The sequence below is a fragment of the Eleginops maclovinus genome, chromosome 6 (assembly GCF_036324505.1).
Source record: "Eleginops maclovinus isolate JMC-PN-2008 ecotype Puerto Natales chromosome 6, JC_Emac_rtc_rv5, whole genome shotgun sequence".
Classification (NCBI taxonomy): Eukaryota; Metazoa; Chordata; class Actinopteri; order Perciformes; family Eleginopidae; genus Eleginops; species Eleginops maclovinus.
In genome coordinates this window covers 20,524,253-20,533,290 of record NC_086354.1, presented here as the reverse complement: position 1 = coordinate 20,533,290, position 9,038 = coordinate 20,524,253, and the positions used below count along the sequence as shown (strand labels likewise).

The window sequence follows — 9,038 nt, the reverse complement described above, 5'->3', positions numbered from 1 at the left end:
TCGGTGGGGGCTCACGCAGTCACGTGGCTCTCCTCGACCAATCAGAGCGCCGCTTGCATGTTTTGCTGGGGCTTTTCTCGGAGAGGACGGGCAACGAACGGCTGGGATGTTTTCAAAAACCAGTGATGAACGTCACACAGCCGTAGGCTACGGTTATAACGTCCAATATTTAGGGAATAACTGTTTATATTGCGCAATATTCACATATAGCCGAACGTGAATGAGTCCGTGGGATACGTGCGACCCAGTTTGAAGGTAAGAGCAGCACAAGGTTTGTTGTTTGATTGAATCTTAAGCGGGGCAAAGACGTTAACGTTAGCCATCTGGCTAGCAGGCTAACGGTAAGCTAACGTGAAGTAAAGTGCGTGCGAAAATCGAATGTTATGTGTTCGCGTGGGCTTGGTATAGTTTGTGTGCCACGTGCGTTACACAGATTGGGAACTGTGGTCGTTTCTGTGCTTAAAAGCCTCACTTCTTCTTTTCTTAAGCGAGAGGGCAGAAAGCCGAAAGGAAAATGTCGGGGCAAATCAAGAGGGTTAGCCCCAGCCAGCGAGGCTGCTGTGTCGGGCTGGAAACGAGCTTGCTAGCTAGCTAGATTAAGCGCTGGGGAGGGGGAACGCTGTGAGGGCAGTGAAGGGGCTGCAGTGGGCTTTTGTCTCAGGCTGTGCTGTGCTCTCGTGTTTTACATTGCCTTTAAAACATTACTATTATTTATGCTGGCCACATAGTCGGTACACAACATTGTGCAACACATTCAGGATGTAATTATACAGTAGGTCGCTATGTTTACAAACCAAGTTGAACATTTTAGCGCTCAGTCAGAATGAGAATCGAGGTTATTGCAAGGTACGTTTACACGTACAAGGAATTTCCTTTGGTGTATGGGGGTGCACACATAAACAACATGAGGAAATAAGTTGTAAGAGAAGGTAAAAAACCAACCGATTATATAAAGGAATATCTTTTTAAACATTGAAAAAGAATAAAGCCAAGTATTCCACCAAATATTGCTTGCTGTGCATTGAAGGCAACACTAGCGACATTACCGTGAGGTGGGTGTTGTCTGCAACGAGCTAAACAACGCCACCGTTTATCTACAGCCAGCGCATTTGTTTTATATTAATATATATTCTGAATCTAGTTTGAATATATTTATATCTATAGTTATGTTTTTACTAAATTTATACAAGGAACTAGCATAGCTTGAATAACTAGGAGCTTGCGCCTCTCAGCCTATGACTGTGACATCTTGGGGGTGTGTTGCCTGATACAAAAGCTGCCTGTTTTTGCATGGCGACCGATCCGAACCAACATTACGTCGATTTTAAATGTAAAATGCCTGAAGTTAAAGAGATATTTTTTGGGGATGGAAATAATACACATTAAATTATCCTTTTATAATCTCACATACACCAAAAGCAGTAGAAAACCGTGGTTAAATTGCCACTATTTTAAATGATATTTATTTCAGTCATGTATGCCTGATTTATATTTTGCTTTTTGAGCAGTAATACATTAAACCACAATTTGAACAATAACACATTATTCACTAAGAATGCAGAATACTACAGCATTTAGCAGATGTAAATTATATGAAATGTCTTTTCTTATATGGCAAAGGCAGAGAGAACCTTAAAATGCCCAACCAGGCTGCCATCGCCAAGAATAGGAAGACAGGGCTAACTATATCAAACATTTTCTTTCCAAACATTTGCAAAACAAAATACTTTAATCCTTTTTTGTGATTAAAAAAAGAGCAGTTTGTGTTTCTATTACTTTGCTCTACTAATGATTACGAAACAAGGACGCAGAAGAAGAAATGGCTTATGTCAGCAAAACAATGGTAAACATGTAATGACTGCTGAATAGTTATTTCATTAACAAAGTAGCGAGGAAGACAGGAAGTTTACCAGGTTGTCATTTTTAGCTGGATTCAAACGCACATCCTAGTCATTTCACTCACTGTCACAACCTAAACCAGTGATGAAGAACTAATTGATAACATCGACATTGGTAATGTACGTAGGGTTGGCAACCTGCGTCCTTTCAGTCCCTCATGACTCATCATTTTTTTATTTTACTGAACTGGGGACTCATTTACTGTCAGATTTATCACTTAACATTATTTAAATTATTAATTGTTTCTAGAACTCAAAAGCAATTACGTTTGAGGGGATCTACGTTTGAAAGTATGTTATGATACAGGAATGTATAATGTAATTTGGGGTGAGGTTTCGGTGATTAATCTACTATCTATTGGCCTGCTATCGTTTGGTGTTCCATTACCATTTAATATAGGTACTATGATAAACAAAAATGTTGCAAGTCATAGCCCTGGCAGTATAGAGATAAAAGACATTTAAATGTTACTCTGCTGTTGGAGAAAAGGAGTTTTAGATACAACTATGCCATTGTTGATAGTCTGCTGGATGAACCAAACATGTTTATGGGGTCGTTCTCAGTAAGTATTCTTTTAGTCTCTATGTTAGGTTAGTGCTAATCCCTCAATATTCAACTATCATTGAGACTGAAGATCCTTATTGGCAACTGAGGATGCATTACATAATTTGGCTGTGAATGAGTAGGAACTGTTGTGCCAAAGGTTATAGTGTGAGAAAATGGCAAGGATATATCATTTATTTTGCAACACATCACCATTAAGATTTGTTGTTTGAGTTGTACATAGCTAAACGGCCCTTTTTTTTTTTACTAACACTTTTTCGTCAGTAACCCCTGAATATTATGCTTTTTGTGTTTTATAAAATAGGCTGCATCTCTAAACCTCTATAAAAACACCAGTGAAACTAAAAGCTCTTCAGAATCCAGTAATTTTTATTCATAATTTAGTATTTTAAGATGTCACCAGATCTCGATTCAATCCACCACCTTTTGGTATGTAGTGGGACAGGACATTCACATGGATGTGTCGCTACAAATCTGCAGCAACTGTGTCATGGCGTCTGTCAACATAGCGTGTATGTCTGTGCCAGCGTCTTTTCAGTTGTTCCCAATAGGGAGGGAGCATATGCATCCATCTCGATAAGAAGTGCTGCAACCTGTTTCGTGTTTCTGAACGCTCTGTCTTTTATGAGCGGCACCTGATCACTTTTCGTTCAAAATCTCTTTAACATTTGGGAAAGTGCTGTTGACGTCACTGTGGAATACTGAGAAGCTTGTTTCGGCCTAGTGTACGTCACATAAATGAACATAAAGACTGAGAAGCCAATTTGATGAAGCAGATCAGCTGGGCGAACACGGATTGTGCCCTAACCTTGCTTTTTAAATTCAGGGTGACCAGCACACTCGTACAAAGTAGCCCATTAATGCAAGCCTACTCTGATTGGTGATCATGGTGAAAAAACAATGACAAAGAAGCCAGTCGTAATCGAGATGGATAATATAAAAGCTAAGGGGCGACGCTAGTCCCCGAATGATTCCTTATTAATGGCACTAATCTAAAAAATAGGGTATTAAGAACAATTTTTATATAATTATACAGTAACCCTAACCCTAGGACAAATGACAGGATGCTACCTGGTCTGAGTGCTCCTCTTAACGGTTGAACAAATGTCTCTCTGTCAAAGTTGATATTTGTACAGGACCAATGTACTTACATGTGTTACGTGCTTTTACTGTACATGTGGTTAATGATATTGCTAAGCTATTTGGCAAACGTTTTCAAATGTATATCACACAGCTCATGTACAACCCAGAGGGAGGCTGACGCAAAAACATTGACGCCTTGTTCATTTGGAAGGCTGCAGCTGTCTGCCTTTTTCAACTTGTATCTCAACTTATTAGTGTGGTGACAAATCAAAAACAGTAATGTGTCACTTTCCACAAAGTCATCCGCTCCTGAAAAAGTGCTGCCTAGTGTTGTTGTACTTGATAAGCAGAACAAAAATATTTCATTTTATTGTGACACGGTTCTGGGGATTTTGTATTGGTAACTAATTTGGAATCAAGTTTCAGTTCCCAACCGTATCATCACAACAAGTGGTGTACTGTCATGCTGCAACCACTGTAAAACATTACTTTTCTAAAGTATTGAGTTTTGACTGTAAACAAACCACCTTTTGCCACCATGACATTTGTATGCACACTCAGTATAAGAGGGAATTAAACAGCAACCATAGCCAGGTATTGGTTGACCTTGAGTGATGACTTGCAATTTTCTAAGCCACGTTTCTGAATATTTGCTGTTTGGTTGGAGTGAAGGGTTTTTTATTGCCAGAATTGTTGGTGGATATGTAAGTTTCCTCGTCCTCGTAATTTCTCAAAGGGTTTCCTTGACTGACTAAATTTGATCTTGTCAGAGCTTTTTCTTTAGCTGTTACAGAGCCATCTTTCTCGCAGACGTTGGATTTGTTTCCAGTCCTTAGCCACATTGCCTCTGCACAATTTGACAGTCAACATTTGTTGGCACAACTTGGAGAGATATTTGGAGTATTTGGTTTGATTAAAGGAACCCCCGATTCAATTGTATTGTCATATATTAATGATTAGAGGCATGCTCAATACCGGGATTGTATTATATTAAAATATTAGCTTATTTATATGAAAACTGAACGAAGAAAAACATTATTTTCTTCAATTTCTACCAGATCATGAAAATCAGATGAGGGAGGGTCGGCAATTACAGGGGAGGAAGAACTAAAGCAATGCAGCTGCATTCAAAACACACAGAACACAAGAGATGCATATTGTATATCTCAATTTTAGGTAGATAATGTATCAACACAGCCCGGCTAAAGAACCTGATTTCCAGTCACACTGAAATGATACATTTTCTAAATTGAAAGCCAACACAGAAATCTACTTCATATGTAACTGGGAAACTGAACCGGCGCCACTATAGACTTCCAAGGCAGACCTTAAGCCTCTTAGTTAGAGAATAGGGTATTGGCCAGGGTGCTGTAAAGCAGGAACAATTATGTAATGACATACAGTATTCCCTTGTGTTCTGCTTTAGAGTTGTATTTTCATTGGGATGGATTTGTTTTGTTTGTTTTAGTTTTGAGGATGATTGGAAAAGATATCAAACTTTGTATTTTTTTAAATCACAGAATAATGGAAATCTACAATGTCTTGTGCATTACAACCAATCATTGTTTTCCCTGGAAAAAGATAGAAATGCATGTGAAGTAACACAGACAATGGTCAGCAATGGTGGACAAACTCATTTCCTCCAGTGTGAACATCAGTTCATGTTCATGTGAATCATAAGAGGAGTCGGTGTGACTCCTAAGGTTGGTGCCCTTTGTACTAAAGACCTTTCCCATGAGAGGCTTAGCCTCTGAGATATTCAGACTTATATTTTGTTTTCTTTGTCTAATCCTTCTTCCATCTTGCACCTCAGCATTACAGGCATGTTCTGGCTGTTATAAAGCAGTGAAAGTATTGGAATTTACCAAACTGAATGCAGTTCCTCTTTTTTAGTTTTTAGTTATCACACCAGGGGAATGTCTTTAGGGAAAACCCCCAAAACGGTACATTTTTGTTTTACTCTACTCCTCCTTACTTGGTTATGTTGAAGGCTCATATGATTTGTAATATATAAATACATGTCCTACGAACAGAGAGCCAAGGGCAGACATACTGTTTCTTCGTTTTCAGACCTGTTAAAATTCTGCTCTGTATTTCACTATAAGTTGAAAGGCACATTTATTGTGTTGCAGTTCAAATGCGACTGAAAGCACCAGTGCAGTCTATGATATGAAGTGCCTTTAGCCTGGCATCTGCAGCTGGCTCCATCAGCAGAGTATCCGCAGGGCTCCAGACTCACTTTTTTCACTAGGAGCACTGTGGCCCCCAACTGAAAATTGTATATTCACATTTCTACTAAATTTCACTGTATTAGTAATAAATACTTTGATAATAGATGAAGGAATTACCACAATGTGCTGTTTTGAATTCAGCGTCACATTTTATTTTTTATTATACTTTTGAAGATGCAACATAGAGGGTAAACTGACAGCACCATCGCTGTCATGACAAAAAATATATTCACAGAATAAAAAAAGTGCTCAGTGCACAGCACTTAACAAATGAATGTAAACATGAGGGGCACTGGCCAATAACATTTCAGTAGAACATTCCTTAGTCGAAACGTCGGTGTCCCCATTGACCATAATTGATAGATACGGAGCATCTTTTATCTTCGTGTACCCTTCAGAGTATCAGCAATTACCCCAACGAATTGGGCACATGCTGTGTAATTGTTGTATGTTTCGTTCATTTATAATCCATTCTTCCTTTGCCGGTCGAGCTGACTTTTGAATTTGGTGAAGGGTAGTTCTTCTTTAGCAACAAAGTAGGCCATGTTAAATTTCAGGTCTCGGCATACTCTATGCTTGAGGCTAAGATTGTGTTTAACTAGAGTATTGTGATTAAACTGCGAAGTGCCTGCACTGTCCGCAAACTTCGTGTTCCCCGCAGTTCTGGCGTAGCGACTGCAACATTCACAGTTCATGGAGTTCGTCTCCTTACTGTACCTCAACCAGCTGAATTCTCGCAGCCAGTCTTCCCGTAAAGTATGGGTTCGGACCTTTGTCGCCGCACTAACCTCTGAATCATCATCCGACTGTGACACTGTAGGCTGTCGCGCTTGCACTGGCACACTAGCCGCAGGTCGGAAGAACGAGTGAATAGTTTGCTTGCTCATATTTCAGACGCATGTAGCAGGTTGTGATATCTTTCTCCTCGACTCCTCCAAAGATGTTTACGCACCCTTGATTATCTGTGGGACCCTCCCTCTCCACACGTTCCCTATCCTTCTCACACTTATTGGCCTGCAAAATATGCTGGATTCATTGACACGCCCCTTCCATGTTTAACGTGTAAAAAAACCACGCAAATTTGCACATGTGCGACCAGATGTAAAATTCAGTCGCACACTCTCAAATTTTGGTCTCAAAATGCGACCATTTGGTCGCACTCTGGAGCCCTGATCTGCGTCTTCAAGAGGCACAGTGTGTGTGCGTTTGTGTGTGTATCTGTATGTGAAGAGGGTAGAGCCTCCTGATTACACAACGTGTGCTAGTCTTTGCCAGCAGCTGAATGTGTGTAGAGCATTGTTTTTGTTTGGTACGATGAGTGCAGTATCTCAGCGTGTAACGGCTAATGTTTTCCTGATAATCCGCCATGTGCTTCTAAAGAATTTGAGAGCCCGTGACCTTCCTGCAGCAGAACACAGCATGCCGATGCAGAAAGAAGAAAACGCTTGTTTGTAATATTACAACATTCTAGGATTTTAATTATTAATGAGTCCTTAAAGTATCCTTTTATGAATTACCAGTCAGACAGATTGTAGTGAATGCTGATAGTTTAAAAGGGAACAAGGACAATTTGATGAGGGCCATGTGGTTTACAGTCTGATGGACTTCTTTCACTTTGCTGAAGCCAAAGAAAGCGATCATATCCTGTTTCCGCTGGCTCGTAAGGTGGCCATGCTTTCTGATACCCGAGGATTCTTCTGCTACAACACAGGTTAATGAGTTTATTCACAGGATGGTTTCTGTGCGAGTCTTTCATTTGATTTGTTCAGATCTCCTTTCTCTGTAGAATTAAACATTTCTTTGACCTGAATTATTTCACAAGGTGTAGTTGGTGTTCAAACATTGACCATGTAAATGAAAGTTGAACTTGTTTAATAGATTTTAAATTATTTTGTTTATACTTTTGTGTCTTGTGAACTATTGAACTATTATTTGACATTACAACATCATATTTTTATTCCAAAAAATGTTATTCGTCTGAAACCAGTAAGTAAAGCAAAATAAAGGTATTTATATAGCACGCTTCATAATAGAGGCCATTTCAAAGCACTTCACAGACTTTTGAACTCAAATGAAATTATAAAATGTACTTAAAATACAAGGCCACTAGCTTCTAATATTATGACCAATTGATGAATGTCAATTTAGCAACTAATCATCAAAAATGAATAAAGAAAGTTGCATTAATTGCAAAGACCAAACCCACATTGATTCATGCTAAAAGAAAAGCCGGGCCGCTATGTATCATTTTAAAATGGAGTGAGTTTCTTCTTGTTTTCCTTCCTAGTTGTGAACAGGCACTCTTTTTAATGCCATGTGATCTTTTTGTTGTACCATTGTGCAATGAAAACACTGGGAGAAGGTTAACCTGTGTCAACTTCTTTTATTTTTAATGTTCCCAATAAAGTAGGAGAAGTGAACTTGCTGAGTCTGCTCAGGATAGACTATGGCTTTTATCTCCATTATCTTAAAAGCCCAATGGAGAATGCAGAGAAATGAAACTGCTAATAATCTTTATGCTGCGTGACGGTTGATAAAATACCTGTTTGCTCAGGAGTGTGTCTTTCAGCCAGTGTAAGGACACAGTTGCTGTGTCAGCTGTAACACACTGACCTCGGCAAGGCTCTGGCACTGCAAAGCTGTAGTTTTGGCAGAGCCGGGTTAGCCACGTGTCACGCCTGTGATCCGATCGGCATCTCGTCAAGCCAAATAGAATGTGGCAGGAGTGGATGGAGTCACGTCTTGAATGTCATGATGAAAACTGACAACATTTCCCTCCCATGGTTTGTTAGAAGGATGCCTGCGACTTGCTCATACAGACTCAGTAAATTGGGCATACCATGAGGTTGTGACACCTTGTTAGAGAAGCGTTTTCGTTTTATAGTCATGTGGGTGGCTTGAGGCGTTTAGTAAATGGCTAGGTGAAAAAGCTGCAAACTCAATGTTTTTACTGTTTTGTTTTTGTTTGCCTATGAGTTCAAAAGTGACCATTCTTACAGAAATGTTATTTAGGAGTTTTGAATAATGTTTCTCCATTTCAACGGGTAAGATTTTTGCTGTTGATATTGAAGTATCCTTAAAGTTGAACAACAACAATTACCCAGTGTTTGGTCCAGTCATGTGAGCTTGGCACTGCGGTGAAAATAAGAGCAAGACCAACGCCTAGGTCCTAACCTTTGCTCTAATCCCTCCCTCATTCCCCGACCCCTCCTTTTTTGTTTTTTAACCCATTATCAGTGAAGGCTTCATTGTTCTTGTCCG

General features: G+C 39.5%; 1 protein-coding gene across 4 annotated transcripts in view; it reads left to right on the top strand.

The window, feature by feature from the left end:
- The first annotated feature begins 97 nt into the window (after positions 1-97).
- ankrd12 (ankyrin repeat domain 12) overlaps positions 98-9,038 on the top strand; it is a 29,767-nt gene continuing 20,826 nt past the window's right edge. For all 4 annotated transcript variants that reach the window (XM_063885860.1, XM_063885859.1, XM_063885858.1 and 1 more), the window contains exon 1: positions 98-255. The gene's annotated coding sequence lies outside the window, so the exon portion shown is untranslated. The remainder of the gene's footprint in view (positions 256-9,038) is intronic.